The sequence below is a fragment of the Halichoerus grypus genome, chromosome 3 (genome assembly GCF_964656455.1).
Source record: "Halichoerus grypus chromosome 3, mHalGry1.hap1.1, whole genome shotgun sequence".
Classification (NCBI taxonomy): Eukaryota; Metazoa; Chordata; class Mammalia; order Carnivora; family Phocidae; genus Halichoerus; species Halichoerus grypus.
In genome coordinates this window covers 45,008,555-45,030,381 of record NC_135714.1, presented here as the reverse complement: position 1 = coordinate 45,030,381, position 21,827 = coordinate 45,008,555, and the positions used below count along the sequence as shown (strand labels likewise).

The 21,827-nt window shown below is 44.1% G+C and overlaps 1 pseudogene; it reads left to right on the top strand.

Annotated features, from left to right (window-relative positions):
• Nucleotides 1–17,741: 17,741 nt before the first annotated feature.
• LOC118530678 (SUMO-activating enzyme subunit 2 pseudogene) lies at nt 17,742–21,606 on the top strand (annotated as a pseudogene).
• The last annotated feature ends 221 nt before the right edge of the window (nt 21,607–21,827 follow it).

Sequence of the window (21,827 nt, the reverse complement as noted above, 5' to 3'; positions counted from 1 at the left end):
CCATCACACGCCTGCTCCTCGCTCACATTTTGTCTAGAGTTCCTCACAGGCCCTGGGAAGTTACACTTGTTCGGGACCGCCCTGACAGACCTAGAGCTGGAATCTGGGGCTCTGGCAAAATGAAAGGAGGCTTTTCTCTTTGTGGTTCTTCTGTTCTCATCCCCTTTCCATACGGCGACTTCGAGATTCCTTCCACTCCTGAAATATAATTATTTTTTTTTAAAGATTTTATTTATTTATTTGTCAGAGATTGGGAGAGAGAGAGAGAGAGCACAAGCAGGGGGAGCAGCAGGCTGAGGGAGAAGCAGGTTTCCCGCTGAGCAGGGAGCCCAATGCAGGACTCGATCCCAGGACCCTGGGATCGTGACCTGAGCCAAAGGCAGAAGCTTAACTGACTGAGCCACCCAGGCCATGAAATATAATTCTTACCTCCTGTGAACAGAGTGAATATAAGCTTAGTATTTACAACACACCCATAAGATAGTACCATTCTGATAATCAATTTTAAAATCCAGAAACTAAGGTTGGGGAAGTGAAATCCCTTGCCTCCAGTCAGAGCTAGCAAGTGGAGGATATGAGGGTCTCTACTGCCTCTATGAATAAATACCTGAATTCCTTTAGCACCCAAGACTGCATTCACCAGTGGCCTCCAAGCAGCTGTGGAGACTAAACTGACTAAGCAATCGAACATCCACGAGGTATTGTTTTCAGTGAATGGACTTTTGACAGAAATAACCTGAGTAAGTGTTGCCTTGTCTGGGAGACTTCCCTGTACTTTTCCCTGTACTACTTCACTAGGGCTTTTTCCTAAAGGAGGCTGCTGCCTCAGCAATGGTCTTGCTCAGGCCCCCTGGAGGCCTACACACTCTTGGTAGGATGATGTCAGAGGTACTGACCCTGATGATGGAAAGAAGCAAATTAATTTGTGCGGTGGTCTCCAAGTCATGACATGGTCTCATTATCCCCTTGCTCTATCTGAGCAGAAGGTCCCCGTCATTCTGCCCACAATCCAGAAAAACCCCACAGAGGTCATGTTGCCTCCTCAGCTCCAGGGAACAGGGATGTTACAAGACTTTCTTCCCTGAGCCAGGCTTCGACAGAGTTGTCTCCTATGGTGGAGAGAGCTGTGTGGACAAGAGGATGATGTGGACAAAAAGAGCCTTTTTGTGTGTATCAGTGCTTCTCGGGCTTTGGCATACACATGAATCACTGGGGAGCTTGTTAAGATGCAGATTCTGGGGCACCTGGGTGGCTCAGTTGGTTGAGCGACTGCCTTCGGCTCAGGTCATGATCCTGGAGTCCCAGGATCGAGTCCCACATCGGGCTCCCTGCTCAGCGGGGAGTCTGCTTCTCCCCCTGACCCTTCCCCCCTCTCATGCTCTCTCTCTCTATCTCATTCTCTCTCTCAAATAAATGGATAAAATCTTTAAAAAAAAAAAAAAAAGGATGCAGATTCTGTTTCAGCTGTTCTGGGGTCCTGAGATGCTACGATTCTAGTATGCTCCGAGGCGATGCCCACACTGCTGGTCCCGACACTGAGAGTGGCCAGGTTTCCTTTGCACATATCACGTTTTCATGGTGAAGTCTTTGATGTCGCATTTTGACAAAGAAGTTCTGTAAAGACTAGAGGCCGTGGCCTTATGTCATTGCTATGAGTAGAAGGAGGGCTTTCCTCTGAAGCAGAGAACACTCCTCAAGTCAGGTCACCTGGGAAAAAGCCCTTCAGACCATCCGGAAAGGAAATTCCTCACACTCTGCGGGACCTGCACATCCAAAGCCAAGGCTTGAGCAGTCAGTCCCTCAGGTATCAGGGATAGGCCTACACATGAGGCAGCAACTGGAAGGAGTAAGTAAACTCTGCCATGTAGCCCTACCTTCACGTAGTTCCTTTCGTGGCCAGCCTGACTCAATGTTGAGTCATATGGTGGGTTTGCTGCAACTCTCAGTGGACAGATGACACGTGTCTCCAGGACCCACCAGTTTGCATATGTGCCAGCAGGTGCTTGCCACCCACTGGGGGGGACACAGACACGGGCCCCAGGTTGGGGTGGCCCTACATGGGGCTTGAGCCCCAGGCATCCCCTGTGTGCATAGTCAGTCACTCCTGGTCACATGTTTATAACCTAGCATCTGTGCAGCCCTTCTGGGCCCCGGGGCCATGCTCGATTATGTTTGTGTTGACTCAGTGTCTGCCAAAATCAGGTGAAACCCATGGCTATGAACTGGGCTGGACCATGTTCTTCCCATCACACACATGCATGTGTAAATGTTCCTTAGAAACTGAAACAAAGTCTAATTTTAGAAAAAAAATTTCCAATGCAAGGTGGTAGCATGAAGTTTAAAAACAAAAACAAACAAGATTTAGGTCTCAGAGACTTGGTTCCCCAATCCTGCTGGTGGACGTGAGGTTGCCAGTGCTCTGGCTAAAGACGAGAACCCAGCTCAAGAGAGGGAGACTGGGTGAAGTCAAGCAGAGGAGGAGATAGCATTCATGGTCTTTGCTTCTGATGAGCTAAGGGTCTTGAGCATTGGGATTCCTTGAAAGGTCATTTCTCTAAGCAGAAATCAACCCAAGTTCTGATCTTCCCTAATAGCATAACTACTTGGTGCACATTTAGGCAACTATAAAATAATGCTGGTTCCAAAGGCAGAGAAGCTGGGGCTAGACCAGCCTTTAATGAGCAACCGAGGGCCTGGCCAGGATTTGAAGGAACTAGCATATTGAGATATTAGTTGAACCTCAAAAACAATAGGTGCCTGCGCCCTCTAAGTAGCTCATGTGTTACAGATCTGACAAGTCTCATTGATTTAAATGGCTGGAACACTGCTTGGATTTTAATCTCCTTCACCCTTATACCAAGGAGGTCGCTGTTTAAACGCTTTTACTTAATAATGTAAACACCTGTCACACGCCAGGGGCAAAGCTATTAAGGAGAAGGATTATTTAAAGCAATGCTCCTGAATACAACATTGCTATTATTATCTTATCCTCAGTTGCGAGGGCTTCTTTCTTAGGACCAGAGCTAATGGCCAAGTCCCCTAGTGCTCTGTCCTCCAGTGAGGTCTGCAGAGGGTTCTTTTAACCCACACAGAGAATGAGCATCTGCTAGCATGCTATCGTCTGAAGGCCCCCAGACATCTGACCTGCAAAGCCTCTTGCAGTCAAAGCATGCATCAACCAAAGTCCATCATTAAAATGGAAAGCTATTTTCCTAAAGGAGTATTAGGCCATTATCCTGGTAGCTACAAGGCACAGGTACTAAACTTTTTACAAGTATCATCTCTTTTATACCTGCAACGACCCTCTGATTTAGTGCTATTTTCATCCCCATCATCTGAAGTACAGAATGGTTAAGTGACTTTCTCAAGGACACACAGTATTTAGCAGGAATAAGAATAGAATCTAGGGCTCACTTCAAAGCACATACTTTCAAGGACTAAGCACTATGCCATATTGTCTCTCTCTCACTCTCGAGTGTGCATGAGTTTACCACTAACCTGGTAAGATGAAAGCCTAGAGGAATGATAAAGAAGAGAGTAGAAGAGAATGAGCCAGAACCTGGAGGGCTGCTGGGGAGGAAGAGCCTGAGGCTGGGCTCTAAGGCCTGGACTGGGGGCTTTGGAACAAAATATTGGCATCAGGAGGCCCAGGAGTTAGGACCAGAAGGGCAAAGGACCTTAATACATTTAAGAAGATGCCAAGACAAAAGATGAAAGAGCACCTCCTTATAGCCCAGCTTAGAGGAGGGATGACCCTGCTCCCTACTCCCTGTTATTTTTCCCAAGCTGCCTCAATGGGGAGACACACCTGAGGCCAATGCACAAGGCCCTCCCCACACTTACCTGCCCACATCTTCTGATTGCTCACCATAGCACTGGTCTTAGCAAAACCCACGTCAGTCTAGACCCTGCCAACAAGACCCAAAGCCCTGATGTCATCCAACCAACTGTGGGTTAGTGACATTGACCCTAGAGAGGTGGGAAAGTGCATGTGACAACACAGGTCCCAACACACACTGGTCTTTATACAAGTTACTGATCAGATATCGGTGTGGTTTATCAAGACCACTCCTCCACAAACTTATCTTAGTGATGAAAGCCAATCCCTTAGGCTTAGTGTCAGCACCTGAATTTGGCAGTTCTTTGGTGAACAAACCCTTTGTAATGAGACAGAACAAGAAGAGAGAAAATGGTTCATTCATTCAACAAGGATTTATCGAACATCTTTTATAAACCAGGCACTGCCCTTGGTACCAGAGATAAAGCAGAGAATAGTGTCATCAATGTGCCCTCCCCATGTGGAGCTTTCAGTTGTGTGGGAGACAGAAAGAAAATCAGTAAAAGGGAGGAAATAATGTTATGTTTTGAAAGAAAATAATCAGAGCATTGTTTCTCCAGGAGTGGTGCACAAACCAGCAGCAGCATCACCCAAGAACTTATTAAAACACAGGTCCTCATGCCTCTCCCCAGACCTACTGAATCACAACCCTGGGCATAGACCCCAGCAATCTGTGTTTTTTTTTTTTTTTTTTAAGATTTATTTATTTATTTATTTGAGAGAGAATGAGAGACAGAGAGCATGAGAGGGAGGAGGGTCAGTGGGAGAAGCAGACTCCCCGCTGAGCAGGGAGCCCGACGTGGGACTCGATCCCAGGACTCCAGGATCATGACCTGAGCCTAAGGCAGTCGCTTAACCAACTGAGCCACCCAGGCGCCCCCCAGCAATCTGTGTTTTAACAAGCCTGTGAGGGGATTCTGATTTGTGCTAAGGTTCCATTGGGATAGAAAGTAAGGGTGGGGAGGGAAACATCTTTAGATAAGATGATCAGGATAGGCTTCTGTGGTATTCAGACTGAGGCCTGAGCGATGAAAAAGAAACATGCCATGCAAAAGCCAAGAGAAAAAAAATTCCAGGCACAGAGAACAGCAGGTGCAAAGTCCCTGTGGCAGGGAAGAACTTGTTATGGTCAAGTAACAGAAAGAAGAAAAGTACAACCAGAGCATAATTATTAAAGAGGAAGCTGATGAGAACAGAGGCTAGCTCCTGCAAGGAATTATAGACCTCCGTAAAAAGCACAAATTCAAAACTGACATAAATGCTCTAATGAAAGACACGTGCTCCTATGTTGTAAAGCATGAATCTAACCCAGATTGAGGGTCAGAAAGCAATTCCCAGAGGTAATGATCTTTGAGATAATCAACGACAAATACAAGATTACTAAGGAACCGTCATGTGCAAAGGCCCTGAGATAGGAAAGATCATGATACTGTCAGGAGAAATTGTAAAAGACTTTAAAATAGGCAAAAGTGAGTACTGGATATTCTAACACACCTTTCCTAGTTTTCTGTGCCTTCATTATCTTTGACCTGTTTTATAGCTATCGCAAATTGTAGAAAACTGAGAGTAATGCCCAAGTCTCTTGTCCAGAGAAATGCAAATTAATTTTGCCCAATGTGCAATTGATTGTTGCCCTATGAATATGGCTAGCTTTGCCTCTATTAACTAATTCATTTCAGCATTTTCTGATTGTCTGTATATATGTGTGTGTCTATGTGGGTGCTGAATTCTCTTTTGAACCAATTGTCACATCTTACTGGTTCTCTCATTAATCAATGAGTTAAAAAAAAAAACCTTTGACAGGGGCATCTGGGTGGCTCAGTCTGTTAAGCATCCAACTCTTTTTTTTTCAAAGATTTATTTATTTATTTTAGAGAGAGAGAGAGAGTCTTAAGCAGACTCTATGCTGAGCAGCACTGAGCACAGCACTATGCACAGAGCCTGACAAGGGGCTCCACCTTAGGACCCTGAGATCACAACCTGGGCCAAAACCAAGAGCTGGACACTTAACCAACTGCGCCACCCAGGTGCCCCAAGCATCCAACTCTTGATTTCAGCTCAGGTCATGATCTCAGGATTTTGAGATCAAGCCTCGTGTCAGGCTCTGCATATGGAGCCTACTTAAGATTCTCTTTCTCTCTCCCTCTACCTCTACCCCTCATACCCCCCTCCAAAAAAATAAAATAAAATAAAAGCCTTTGGCACATGTTTATTTTATGTTTGTATAAGAGTTATGATTTTATCTCTTTTAGAAATTATTTTTTAACAACAGGCTAGTGTGGTAGTGGGCTGCCACATAACCTACAGGATACCCAGTTAAATCTGAATTCAGATAAACAAGAATTTTTTTGCATAAATATGTCCCAAGTATCACATGGGACATATTCATGCTAAAAAAAAAAAGGTATACATTGTTTATTGGACATGCACACATAGCTGGGCGTCTTGTACTTTTATTTGCTAAATCTGAACTCACAATAGTACGGTCACTGCTGATGGTGCTCCCACAGCACTCCCTGTTTGTTCCCAGGGTTAGGAACAGAAAGAAACACCTTTCATTCAGTCTTTGACTTCTGCTCAGAGGCTACATCAATGCATCTTAGAACATACACAGTAGGATTTGATCCTGTTTCAGATCTCACACACCCTCACCCCATCCAAAATTGCCTTTCTCTTCCCCCGTGAGGATTCACTGCTTTAGTCTGAAGCTCTTCCATATTCAAGCTACCTATTAAAATGCAAATATCCCCCCTAGAGGCTGTCCTAACATGGGCTAACATTTTAACAGGAATCAGCGGACGGGACATGAGACACAAACCAAGCACTTGACGGGAGGCAGAAGAGCAGCCTGGGAAGAGGTGGAGGGGACAGGCAGGAAAGAGACCCCAAGGGAGGAGGAAGATATGCGGGAGACCTGGGGTCATGCTTTAGTTCTCAGATCGACCTTGCAGGCAAAGTCTTTAATAAAAGATCTGGGAAAAGATCATTTCAAATTTGAGGCCAAATGCTCATGTTATTTCCCCTGCTTTTCCCAAAATGTGATCTAAGACACCTCCAAAAGGCCTACCTTCGTGGTCATGTATTTTTGACTCAGTGGGCATCCCCACAGGCTGGCAATAGAAAACAACTGTGAAATGGATAACCCTGCACAGATGCATAAAAGGCAGTTCCAATCACCAGCGGGACTTCAATCACATTCTCCTGAGCCCCGTTAAGTCTCAGAGGAATTATTATCACTTTCTGCATGCAGAGGACAATGAATGGGCCTAGCTCTTCCTTGACTGGAGGAGTGGGAGCCTGGCAGACAGATTTTCTACAGACTGAATAAATGCTGGGGGGCGTGGGGGAGGATCACTATACCCCAGAAGCATCCATCCCTTTTTAAGCAATGGCTGCGCACACCAACTTCGGTTCCCAACTTGCGTAATATTTCTCTGTTATAAATCGGGCAGCACAGCATGTGGTCAAGGAGCCATTACAAGCCCTCTCAAATGAGATTTTTTCCCCCAGGGACTTAATTTCTTACAATGTTGGAGCAATTGTTCTCTTGGAAAGTAGGATAGGCTCTCTTTCAGCCTGCCAGACAAAAACAAAACTAAACCAAACATAAAAGTAAAGTCTCTGAAAGGATAATGCACGAGCAGGCTTCCTTCTGAGCACCTGGAGGCCCCTCCCTCCCCAGCTGAAGCTGCTAGATCACTCTAATGAGAACAGATGGCACCTGTCGGGAGATGGGCTCCACATTACATGCTTCCCATGTCCTCCTCCTGAAACCTGATTTTAGCAGATTTGGAGCCGGTTGTTTAAGTGGTAGCCTAGTTGTGTGCCAGGAAAGTAGGATGTTAATATGCACTAATACATTTGCTGCTGACTTTTGGAGAGCTCAAGGCACTTCATAACAGAGGGGGTGAAGACCTCAGGAGGCCCAGCTTCAAGGATGGAGAAGAAGGTTGCCATGAGCAGCCCATAGGAGGTGACTCATCTCGTCGTTGGCAGAGGAGAAATTACACCCTCAACCCCCCCACTCCGTGATTCCAGCGACCTAATGCCACCACGTGACTGGAGCAAGGAACAGTCCGGGTGCAGGGTGTGGAGTGTGGGAGGGCAAAGATTCCACAGGGGGGCTAGGAAGCTCATTTTAGGTAGAAGAGGCTAGGCTGAACCTGAACCTCGTACCTCTGGCTGACCCCACCTCACCCCTGCAGGTGGAGAAGTCACCCTTTCTTTGCCTGTTCGGGTTTCAGCAAGTGGGTCAGGAGTGCCCTTAGAAGCACCCCGCAGGGGTGTCCACAAAATGAAGGCAGAAAGAGAGTAAGGTTTCCAGAGCAGCAAACCCCTGCATTTTAAACTCTACTTTTCACAAAAGGTGTTTCATTGTCGTCATAATTGCCAAATTTAAATTACTTCTATTTTCAGGTCTCAGGAAGCCATAAAGAGAGAGAGGAGAGATTTTCGTGGTGAGAAATGAGAAATGATGAGGGGAAGAGGGCGGCCTGTGGAGCAGAGACTTAAAGAGGAAAAATGTTTCTGGAGTTAGCTGCAGCTGAGGCATCAGGAAAGCAAGGAGAAGCGGCAGCGGGTGAGTGGACGGGGAAAGGGGCAAAGGAGAGAGTCTGGACATTGAGCACTGAATCAGGTCAGAGGTAAGGCCCAAATGAAGTTCTAGGAAGGAATTTTTAAATCAGGGTCATTGAAAATGAATATGAAAATGAATGTAGAAACTGAAATCATGTTGCTTTGTGTGCCCGTGAGCAGTGTTCGCCAAGGATTAGACTGAACCCTCAGAGTTCTAGATTTCTTCAGTGTCTTTAAAAAAATACTAAAGCAAAACACAGGAGTCATTGGAGAAATGACAATGATAATCAACCACTGGACCCTCACTACACCCCAGGGTACATGTGATATTGTGATTTATAATAAGAAATACATATTTGGTCTTGCTCCTGTTTCTGGCACAGAGCTTCTAAAACCCTAGGAATTTCTTCTTTTTTTTTTTTAAGATTTTTATTTACTTACTTAACAGAGAGAGAGCACAAGTAGGCAGAGCGGCAGGCAGAGGGAGAGGGAGAAGCAGGCTCCCTGCTGAGCAGGGAGCCCGATGCGGGGCTCGATCCCAGGACCCTGGGATCATGACCTGAGCCGAAGGTAGCTGCCCAACCGACTGAGCCACCCAGGTGCCCCAACCCTAGGAATTTCTTAAGTGATAAGAGTGATCAAGGCTTTTTTTGTTACGTTAATGTGGTGACTTCCGGAATGCCCCTTGGCCACCTAAGGATAGGGCCTGGTTGGCAGAGGAACCAACGTGGTGAGGAGAGGTTTGGAATCTTTAGTTCAATCCCCCTAACCTCCGGGGAGAGGAGAAGTAGTGGAGCTTGGCTCAATCCCCAATGGCCAGTGAGTTCATCAGTCATGCCTGTGGAATGAAGCCTCCGTAAAATCCCAAACGGATAGGGTTTGGAGAGTCTACAGGCTGGTGAACACGTGGAGATTCAAGAAGAGTGGAAGCTCCACACCTCTTCCCCACACCTTGCCCTGGGCATCTCTTCCATCTGGCAGTTCCTTTTATAATAAAACGGTCATCTAGGAAGTAAAATATTTCTCTGAGTTCTGTGAGCCACTCTACCAAATTAATCAAACGCAAAGAGGAGGTCATGGGAGCCTCTGATTTACAGCCAGTCAGTCAGAAGTCCAGGTGACAACCAGCACGTGCGTCTGTCATCTGACCACCCACCCCTGGGGTGGAGGGGCGTGCAGGTGGGGGGAGCCAGTCTTATAGGACTGACCCCTTAGCCTGTGGAATCTGATGCTATCTCCAGGTAGATAATGTCAGAATTAAGCTGAATTCTTGGACACCCTCCTGGTGTCCCAACAATTTCTTGGTGTTCTGTGGGAGGCCTCCCGCCCTCTCCCCCCACCACACACACACACACACACACACACACACACAGGAATTAGGTCCAGGAACCTAAAACAGTACACCTTCAACAAAGGCTGAAATCCCTTTCCCCTTTATTGTTCTTATATCAGCTAAGTGTGTGTGTGTGTGTGTGTGTGTGTATACATTTCTCAATAATTTTTAAAGGCTTTGTTTGTGCAGGGGTGGACTCCACTTTTGTTTCTAAACAGATTATCCCTCTAAGTAATATCCAGAAACATAAAAAGTGATTACCTATTGGTAATTAGGGCTGATAACTCTCTTTGATTGAGTACCTGTTACATGTACACACATTATATAATGTAATTTTTACAAAAACCCTCTGAGTGGGCATTATTCTCCCAGTTCACAAATGAAGGAACTGAGCCTCTGGGTGTTAAATAAATTGCCCAAGTTTACCAGTATGGATTAAATGTTTGTGTCTCCCCAAAATTCATATGTTGAAGCCCTTAACCCCCAATGTGATGATAGTAGGAGGTGAGACTTTTAGAAGGGAATTTGGCATGATGGTGGAGCCCTCATGAATGGGATTGGTACCCTCACAAGAAGAGATAGGAGACAGCCACATGAGGGCTCAGCAAGAAGGCAGCCCCCCCACAAAACAAGAAGAGAGCCCTCATCAGGAATTGGATCAGCCCAACACCTTGGATCTCCCAGCCTCTAGAACTGTAAGAAATAAATGTCTATTGTTTAAGCCACCTAATCTTTAATAGCATTTTAAGCTGACTTACATAATCACACACCTAGTAAATACTGGAGCAAAGACTTGGTACAAGTCAGTACTCTTTCTACTACACCAGACTGCATCTCAGCAGCAGCTTTGCTCGACCCAACTCAGCTGGACACGACAACCACAGTCATATCCTTGTATTTGTGTGTCTCGTAGAGTTAACGAAGCACTTTCACATCTAGCAGTTAATTTAGAGTGTGTTGTAAAAAAGTAGGGTCTGGAATCTTTAGACCTCAAATCCTAGCTCCTCATACCCAGTGCACAGACCCATAATTGCATGTTATTTCTAACAGAAACAAACCAGTGAAACAAACTTTAATAACATGCAGTGTTGTTGAGGATTCTCTTACACCTGGCTGAACATGCCATGTGGCATGAACTTTCTGAACAATAATTTAGTAATAAAAGTTTTAAAAAACCACATTCTTTGATCCAGTAACTCTGCTTCTAGTACTGTCTTAAGAAAAGGCTGAGGAGGGGCACCTGGGTGGCTCAGTCATTAAGCGTCTGCCTTCGGCTCAGGTCATGGTCCCAGGGTCCTGGGATCGAGTCCAGCATCAGGCTCCCTGCTCAGCGGGAAGCCTGCTTCTCCCTCTCACACTCTCCCTGCTTGTGTTCCCTCTCTCGCTGTGTCTCTCTCTGTCAAATAAATAAATAAAATCTTAAAAAAAAAAAAAAGAAAAGGCTAAGGAATGTGCAGAAAGATTAATAAAAAGGATATTCATCACAAGAAAATAAATAAGGGTCAAAATTTGGAAATAGCCTGAAAGTCCAAAAAATCATTAATTGGCTGGATTATAGTATATAACAGAATGCCATACATCCACTACATATCAGGTCATCAAAAAATCCATAAAGATATGTGGAATATTCCTAATACAGTTTAGGTGAAAAAGCAAATCAGAAAACAGTACATAAAGTATATGGTTCCCAATTTTGTTTTTAAAACATACCTACACTTAAATATGACCAAACATAAATGCACTTACTGTTATCGATGGTTGCCTCTGGATGAACGTTATGGGTAACCTTTAATTCCCTTTATATTTTTCTAAATCATCTATACTGGACATGTATCTTTTCTAATCAGAGAGAAAGAAAATAGAATGTAATTTTTTATTTATAATATTTGTACAGTAAAACCTCCCTGCTAATCATTTCTTTGCCAAGAGGCCCCAAAGTCACATTCACACCCACCCTTGGCCTCAGGTCCAGGTTGGAATTCAGGCCCATCTGCATTATTATCACCATCCCTCCCATTGTTCTTGCATTCACATATGAGACTGGCTCCTAGCATCCCTCCAGCATAGTTCCTTCTGTTTCTATACAGAGGTATAGAAATGGTAATTTTCTTTCTTTAAAAACTGAATTTTTGGTTGAGAATTTGGAAGCTTGGCAAATACCAGGTCACAGCCCCTGTGATAACTAGCCTCACAGGTGATGTTTTCCCCAACCTGACTTGGAGCAAGCAAAGAGATCATCACTTCACTTCTAAATAGCCTCCAACCAAGCAAACTAAACATTTCATTTGAAAAGGTTACTTGAGGTTTTGTGTTTTTTTTTATTGTGCGTGTGCACGCACACACACACACACACACTCACACAGATGTACCTGCCATGTCTTTTGGGGGGAAGGAGTGCAGGGAAAAATAACTAGGAGGCAATGTAATCAAGGATTTCATTCCTTCTATCTCATTTCTTATCCTACCATCTTGTACTCTCTGACCAGCCAATCTAAAATAAGTTTTCAGGGGCACCTGGATGGCTCAGTTGCTTAAGTGTGTGACTTTTGGGTTCACCTCAGGTCATGATCTCAGGGATCAAGCCCTGCATGAGGCTCCTCACTCAGCAGGGAGTCTTCTTGGGATTCTCATTCTCTCTCTCCCTCTCTCTCTCTCATATATATAAATAAATCTTTAAAACAATAAAGATAAAATAAGTTTCCAACCTGACATGCTGTCCACACCTTGGGACATGGCACACTTTACCATTCCCTCAAACTGACCTATTAACTCCTATACATCCTCAGGCTCTCAGTTTGAACACCCACGCTCCAATAAGCCTTTTCTGACCGTCCAAGACTGGGTCAGGCAGCCTGTATCGCTCCGACTGCCCTTTATCAGAATTGCCTCTTTTCGCTTGTCCAAGCTCTCCACCTGGACATAAGCTTCTACAAGGCGGGGACTGTCTCTGATCCACCTGTTTCTCTGGCATGTAGTGTGGTGTCCGGCACAACGTAGACCCTCAATAAATACTGGCTGAATAAATAAAAGTCTGATGACCCCCACCCCCACCCAAAGTCCCTAGCAGTTCTTGCTCCACACAGAGCAGCCACTGATAGGACCACCCAGTGTTTACCACTGTGTCCACAAATGATGTATTTTAGTTACTCCCGGAGGTCTGGCTCCAGGCATGGAGGCTTTGGAAACTGCTGGTTATGATGCTCGGGATCAGAAAAACTTGCACAACTGGAGTGAATGATCCTATATCCACATCTGTCAGAATATTTAAAAGGGAATTCATCCCACCTGCTACTCCAGGAGTAGAGGCCTCGCAGGGCAGTGGCCCTGTTAGAGATCGACTCTGACATGTCCAAGTGTCATGCTGTAGTCCTTGCTGTAGTCCTGCATTGCCACTGAATGCTGATAGTTAGGCATATTTAACAAGAACTGATTCAGTGGGTGTGAGTTTGCAAATGTGCCACTTTAATGGCTATTCATATTAACTCTGTGTAAAAAGGTCCCAGGTTATGTCTCCGTCTAGTCTGGCGTTTATTTAGTGTTCGGTGTTAGAATGAGTAAAAAGCCCCTTAGCTTTGTGACAGATTGTTCTTTAAACACCAGACCCATGAGCACGCTGCCCTTGAGTTCCTGCTAAAGCAGAGAAGATTCCTAGGGAGTAACTCCTCAGCCCCATGGGAGTTTGTGAAATGTGAAATTGGAGGTCGGTGACAGCATAAACAAATCTGAAAATAGCTCTTGTGAAAAACCTGCTCTGCAGTGTAGAACCCACTTCTGCTAGAGCTGGTTGAGACCTTCCATGGGCCCCAGATCCCTCCCACTGAGACTAGCGGGAGGTAGGAAGAAATGTGGATTTAGCACTTGCAGCTGACTTGGAAACACCAAGTTTGGATACAAGTAATTCTTTGTAGGGTTTTTTTTTTTAATCCCAGAGTGCTTTTCTACACCTCTGCAGGACAGAAATAGGTAAGATACTCTTACCTTTATTGTACTGATGGAGAAAGCAAAGCATAGAGAAATTGATGGTTTGGCCCATGTGGAAGGTGTTACTCAGTCAGTAACAGCACTTAGGATTCTGGAGCCTAGAACATGTCTTAACCACTTGTTCATGTGCCTGACACAGTGCCTGGCACATAACACATAGGCATACAATAAATGTTTATTGAATGAATGAATGAATGAAATCAACTAAACCAACGTCCTTCAAACTTGAGTAATATAAGGACTTCTTTTGGAGAAATGATAGTCTCTTGACCCCAGAGGTTATCTACAAAACCTCAATTTAAGCTTCATTCTTTTTTTTTTAATTTTATTTTATTATGTTACATACATGGGTATTAAGCTTCATTCTTATTCTTTGAAATATCTATCAGTAGCAAATTATCATTGCAAAATAAAATTTCAGTCCTTATAGTTGATAAAAATACTTTATTATTATTGAAAGAAAAACACAATTCTTATAGAATTCATAGATCTCAGTTAATACCAGCCAACCTCATTTGGAGAGAAACTGTACTAGATTACAAGCCCTTGACAGAGGGCAGGTCTGAATGTTGTCTTTTCTGATATCCTCAGCACCGTCACCTTGTAGTTTTTCTCCCACTATTTGAGAGTGATGAGGGTGACATGATCATGGCCAACCTCCACCCTAAATAGGAATGGACAGCTCCCAATGCCAGGCAGGGAGTACCAAGCACAACAGAAGAGCTTTGGAGAATGATGCTTGAATGCACTGCAGCTAAGCAGAGCTCAAGTCCAGCTGGGTGTTCAGAGATGGTGTCAGGGAAGGTGGAATGTGACCTGGGCCTGGAAACATTAAAAGGACTTGGTGACATGGAGAAGGGCTTTAGCCGTGAAGAAAGGGGAGTCTTTTCCTTTCCTGCCGATGTCTGTTCTCTTAAACTGGATTTGCCAACAAACACAGGCTCTGAGGACATCAGAAGTCCTGCCCAAACCTCAAAGGACTGCATGGGTTTTGAGTAATGCCCAATCAGATAGAACATAATAGATAATTAAAAATCTAGGGGAGCCTGGGTGGCGCAGTCGGTTAAGACTCTGACTCTTGGCTGTAGCTCAGGTCATGATCTCAAGGTTGTAAGATTGAGCCCCATGACAACTCCATGCTCAGTGGGGAGTCTGCTTGCGATTCTCCCTCCCTCTCCCCATCCCCGCTGTGCTTGCTCTTGCTCTTTGTCTCTCTCTCTCTCTCTCTCAAATAAGTAAATCTTTAAAAAAAATCTAAAGAGGGGGTGCCTGGGTGGCTCAGTCGGTTAAACGTCTGCCTTCTGCTCAGGTCATGATCCCAGGACCCTAGAATTGAGCCCCACATCGGGCTCCCTGTCAGCGGGAAGCCTGCTTCTTCCTCTCCCTCTGCTGCTCCCCCTGCTTGTACACTCTCCCCCCACCCTCTCTCTCTCTCTCTCTCTCTCTCTCTGTGTCAAATAAATAAATAAATAAATCTTTTTAAAAAGTCTAAAACTGTTACTCCTCAGTGAAAAAATCCAAGAGAACTGGAGGAAAATTATTCTTTTCTACCACTTTGTCTTCATTCTCCCCACTTCTGAGTATAAAAGCAACTTTGGGCCACCCAGATCCTGTTCTTCTTAAAATCTGAAGTCTGTCTTCTAGGCTCTGAAACTTGCATTTCTATGTTTTCCCATGTGTCTTAATGTACAGCCCCATTCCCCTGCAAAGGGGGTCCTTGAAGTCAACTATTGTGTCTTTTTGGTGTGTATTTCCATATCCTACTGCCAAATCATACCCAGCATTCCATAAATATTTGCTAAAAGAATACTGTTTGGCCAAATAAGTGCCCAGAGTTATCCTATTGCCCTATCTCTTCTCCCACATTAAAATGTACTCCTAGCAAAGGAACGGATCACTTCAGCCACCTTAAGATCTAACTAACACCACTTAGTATGTTGCCCTGCCCAGTGGCATTTTAAATCCCATGTAAATCAAATTTTTTCACAAACAGATTTGGAGACAGGTTCAAATAGGAGTGTTCTTTGTTTCTAAGCAAATAGGTATACCTTCTAAAGGCTGACTTTGAAGCCAGCTCTTATCAAAAAGATGAAGTGAAATTTTGGCATATTTACAGAAGGGTGGTAAAATCAGTCCTGTGGTAACAGATTTGAGCTGCAAAGTGCTGCCTTAAAAACAAAAAAAACAAAACAAAACAACTACAGTCTATCATAGCAACACTTATTAAGATGAGATTTAACCAAAGACCATAAAATCTTAAATGGTAGATAATAAGGTCATGCCAAGTTACTATTTTCAGCTCAGAACAGATGACAAGACAGGAGGACATAAATGGAAATTAAAAGAAAAGGGATTCAGAACAGATCAGAAGGTCACCAAAAATAATCAATGGCTCAAATGACTTTCTGGACTCATTCACTTGTACAGAAAATATTGGGTCATTGAAAAAGTAATGAGATGATATTCTTGGGAAATGGAATAGTTAAAATGAATGAGTCCGGATAGGCCCAGAGACTTTAATCATTCTGAAAAGAAACACTTGCTGGGACACTCTCTCCTAAACCAAGTTGAAATTTCATTCTCGGGAGACAACTAGGTATAAGGGAAGAAGACTTCACTTTCCACATTCCGTGAGCATTTGCAGTTCCTTCAAAGTTATAATGGTATTTAATATCAAGGGGCCTTTTGTGAGTGGTGCCTCCTGCAGGATCGTAACAAGAAAAATGAGCAAGACAACCACTAAAGACATGGAGCCTTGGAGTTCATTCTCAGCCAGGCTCCCATCCAAAGTGGAAATTTCTGTGTACACACAAATCACACATCTGCCAACGCATAATTCCAGGGCCAGGACAACGCTGAGACAACCCACTCTGCTACTGGGCAGCTCTAGTTGTTAGACAGCCAGAATGGTTTCTTGCAGGGTCTGGCCTTCCTAGAGTTTACCTATTGGGCAGCTCCTTTGGATCTCTACACCATACGTGTCTACTTCTGCTTCTAAATGATAACTAGCAAATATTTAAAGGCAGTGCAAGCTAAGCTTTCTTTTTTCGAAGTTAAATACCCCCATTTCCTTCATATGACATATTTTCCAGACTCTTTGCCCTCCTGACCACCATCTTTGGAAAACTGCTAATGTTCAATCATACACACTCACATGAATACACACAAACACACACACACATCTTAGAATCTTAGAGTGGAATGCTCGAAATTGAACATGTGTCCCAGATGAAACTACCTTCTTTGATCTAGAAATGCCTACTCTGTTATCATGGCAAAATAATAGTAGTAGTAACTACTATTCACTGCAGCCTACCATATGCCAGATACTGGGCTAGCCACTTCGCATATGTTATTTCTAATCATAACCACAGCCAATTTTAATAATCCCATTTTATAGATGAAAAAATTCAGAAAGCAAACAACTTGCTCAAGTTCATAGAACTAGGAAATAGCTAAGCAAGGATTCAAATTCAGCCCTGTTTGAATTCAAAGCTGTAATTCTTCCCAAAATGCGATACTGCCTAATATTTTCTTAATGACTACCTCCCGGTTCTTTCATTAAAACATGATCAGGGGGCCCCTGGGGGGTTCAGTCAGTTAAGTGTCCGACTCTTGGTTTTGGCTCAGGTCATGATCTCAGGGTTGTGAGTCAGGCTCCACACTGGGCATAGAACCTGCTTAAGATTCTCTCTCTCCCTCTCCCCTGCCCCTCCCCTCCCTGCTCACACACGCTCGCACTCACTCTGTCTCTCTGTCCCTCTCAAAAAAACAATTTGTGATCAGGCCCCAGGAGCCGGTCAAGGCCGTGGCCAGGGGCCAGGTGCTGTTGGTGGATGTGGGTGGCTGCGAGCTCCTCAAAAGCCACGTGCTCACCAGCTTCTCCCACTACGACCTGGATGCTATCAATGTTAGCAACCTCAACAGACAGCTTTTGTTTCAAAAGAAACGTGTTGGAAGTTCAAAGGCCCAGGTTGCCAAAGAAAGTGTACTGCAGTTTTACCCAACAGCATCATGAACCCTGACTATAATGTGGAATTTTTTCAACAATTTATATTGTTGAATATTGGCTATGAATGCTTTAGACAACAGAGCTGCCCACAACCATGTTAATAGGATGTGTCTGGCAGCTGATGTTCTTCTTGAAAGTGGGTTACCTTGGGCAAGTAATGACCATCAAAAAGGGTGTAACTGAGTGTTATAAATGTCAGCCCAAACCTACCCAGAGAAATTTTCCTGGCTGTAAAATTCACAATATACCTTCAGAACCTATTTGTTGCATCGTTTGGGTAAAGTATTTGTTCAACCAGCTGTTTGGAGAAGAAGATGCTGATCAAGAAGTAGCCCCTGACAGAGCTGACCTGAAGCTTCCTGGGAACCAGTGGAAGCTGAAGCCAGAGCCAGAGTATCTAATGAAGATGGTGACATTAAACATATTTCCACTAAGGAATGGGCTATGATCTGGTTAAACTTTTTACCACACTTTTTAAAGATGATACCCAGTATCTCTCGACATTGGACAAACTATGGTGGAAAAGGAAGCCTCCATTGGACAGGGTTGAAGTACAAAGTCAAGGACAAGAAACCAATGCATCAGATCAACAAAATGAACCCCAGTTAGGTCTGAAAGACCAGCAGGTTCTAGATGTAAAGAGCTATGCACATCTTTTTTCAAAGAGCACTGAGACTTCGAGAGTTAATTTAGCAGAAAAGGGATGGAGCTGAGCTCATATGGGACAAGGATGACCCATCTGCAATGCTTTTTGTCACCTCTGCTGCAAACCTCAGGATGCATATTTTCAGTGTGAATATGAAGAGCAGATTTGATATAAAATCAATGGCAGGGGACATTATTCCTGCCATCTCTACAACTAATGCAGTGATTGCTGGGTTAATAGTATTAGAGGGATTCAAGATATTTTCAGGAAAAATAGACCAGTGTAGAACAATTTGTTTGAATAATCAACCAAACCCTAGAAAGAAGTTTCTTGTGCCCTGTGCACCAGATCCTCCCAACCCTAATTGTCACATTACGTGCCAGCAAGCCAGAGGTGACTGTTTTTCCTCACATTACAGGATAAGATAGTAAAAGAAAATTTTGCTATGGTAGCACCAGATGTCCACATTGAAGACGGGAGAGGAACAATCCTAATATCTTCAGAAGAGGGAGAGACAGAAGCTAATAATCACAAAAAGCTGTCAGAATTTGGAATTGGAAATGGGAGCCTGCTTCAAGCAGATGACTTCCTTCAGGACTATGCTTCATTGAGCAACGTCCCTCATAGTGAGGACCTAGGGAAGGGTGTTGAATTTGAAGTTGTTGGTGATACCCCAGAAAACATGGGGCCCAAACAAGCTGAAGATGCTGCCAAAAGCATAACCAATGGCAGTGACATTGGAGCTCAGCCTTCCACACCCACATCCACTGCACAAGAGCAAGATGATGTGCTCATGGTTGATTCAGATGAAGAAGGTCCTTCAGATGCTGTTGACATCAGTGAAGAAGAGAGAAGTCGAGAGAGGAAATTAGATGAGAAAAAGAATATCAGTGCAGAGAGGTCACATACAGAACAGACAGAAGAGGGTGCCTGGGTGGCTCAGTTGGTTAAGCGACTGCCTTCGGCTCAGGTCATGATCCCAGGGTCCTGGGATCGAGTCCCACATCGGGCTCCTGGCTCAGCGGGGAGCCTGCTTCTCCCTCTGACCCTCTCCTCTCTCATGCTGTTTCTCTCTCGCTCGCTCTCCAATAAATAAATAAATAAAGTCTTTAAAAAAAAAAAAAAAAAAGAACAGACAGAAGAGCCTGATGATGTTATAGGTTTAGATTGAACAGAAATGCCTCTAAACAGAACCCTCTTGCTGTAGTAGATCATCTGGGCAGAACCAGATTATTTGTCATGTGCTCTGTTCCAAAGGGAAAAAATTGACACCAGTGACTTAAAGATGATTCTGCTCCCTTTGAAAAAGCATTCATTTTGCTAGAACAATTAGAAACATTGCAGTATGCTGTATTGAAAGTAGGAATATAGTTTTAAAACCCTTTGAACAAAGTGTATGCCTGACCAGTCATGAGATGAAACAACCCAATGCATGTGGCCTTTTAATGTCAATACCCTTAGGTATCATTTAACAGTTTTAAAATATATTAGTTTAGTAAAGTTGATACTCGGTTATAAATAGTATGCCTTTATTTTTGGTTAGAAGAATTTTTTTTTTTAGCCTAGATCTAACCATTTTCATAATCTTAACTGACTGAAACAGATTCAAAAAAGTATCAAGTGCTATGCACTGAAAACTTGTTTTTAAATGTTAGCTGGCACTATGTATATTCATGTAAAACAATGTTAATTTTACTCAAGTTTTCAGCTTGTACTGCTTGGCGTGTCTGTGTACGAAGCCATTTTTTGTGTATTGTTACAGTTTTGGGTTATTTATATTTGATGTTTCGTAAAACTCAATTACGACTATATTGTACTTATGAACCAAATAAATGGCATCTGCATACTTGTTAAAAAAAAAAACTTCTGATCAACCTCACACAGCACTTTCATGTATGTTAAAGATTTGTACCCAGCAGGGAGTAAGTTACTTTACAAGATAGTGGCATTCATCACAAGGCATGCTAGGAGAAAGGAACTGGGCCCAGGTTTGGAGGGACACGGGACTGTGTGGGCAGAGCTGTGGGAGGGACACGGGACTGTGTGGGCAGAGCTGTGGGAGGGATACGGGGCTGTGTGGGCAGAGCTGTGGGAGGGACACGGGACTGTGTGGGCAGAGCTGTGGCACCCAGTATAGGCCATCACTTGTCCAAACCCTAACCCAAGCAGACACATAGCCAATGCAGCCCATCTCCAGGGGTCTCACAGAGACATGTGGGAAGACAAGAGCAGGGACACAGCTTCAGAGATATAAAATATTTACCATGAGAATGTCAAGCTAACCGAAGGTCCTACGTGGAATCCTGCCTCCACCAGGCCCTCAGAGAGTGTATAAAGTCATGAGGAGAACAAAACCAGGCTTTGCCCCATGATCTAGAAAAGGGGTGAAAAATAGGAAAACTCTAAGTATCCAAGAGATTCAGACAAAAGTGAACTAGGCCCAAGCTTGTAAAACCTCATCTCCTGTGCAGTAAAAGGTTAACTAGGCAGGCTTGGGGTGTTCAAACTCTGCACATTTCAAAGAAAGGACTCACTCTTACTGGGATGGAGCCCCCATTCCCTGGGCTCCTGCTCAGTGGGGAGTCTGCTTCTCCCTCTCTCTCTACCCCTTCCCCTGCTTGTGCTCACATGCCGCATGTCCTCTCTCTCTCTCTCTCTCTCTCTCAAATAAATAAATAAAATTTAAAAAAAGAAAGAAAAGAAAGGAAGAAAGAAAGGATTCATCCTTAACCAGTTATGGAGAGAGAACCTGTAAGCCCTTGGAATATCCTACCTAAGAAGAGTATCTTTGCATACCTGGGGCCCAGGGCCATGACCGTCTATGTTAACAATGTGATATATGGTAAATGCCTATTTTTGTTTGCCTGGGATCCAGGGCCATACTCTGGGGAGGCTGGAGACTGAGTAGCTAAGGTCAGTTACACAAGCACTCTATGCCTACGTGACTGACCCCTCAAACTGTGCACACCAAGGCTCAAGTTGGCAACACTTCATGTGTGTTGTTATGAATCACTGCTGGGGGGATTGAGTGGTATCCATGCAACTCCACTGGATGAGGACAACTAGAAGCTCACACCTGGTTTCTCCCGAACTGCACCCTATACACCTTTTTCCTTTGCAGGTTTCCTTTGTGGTATCCTTTCCCTCTAAGTAACCGTACCTATGAATATAATAGCTTTTCTGAGTTCTGTGAGTCCTTCAAGCAAATCTCCAAACAGTAGTCTTGGGGATCTCATCCATACCTCCCAATGGCAGAATATGTAGAGGAGCGGTTGAAGGGCTTGGAGCTCAGAGGCAGAGCCCAACACAAAGGCTAATGCGAAACCTCCCTCTTTGCTGCCATATGCAACCCTTATATAACAGACCCACTGACCTCTCAGTGGTAGCATGGGAGACCCATATCTGCCTGCAGAAAGTGGGCTTGTCATTTGGAATAACTGGG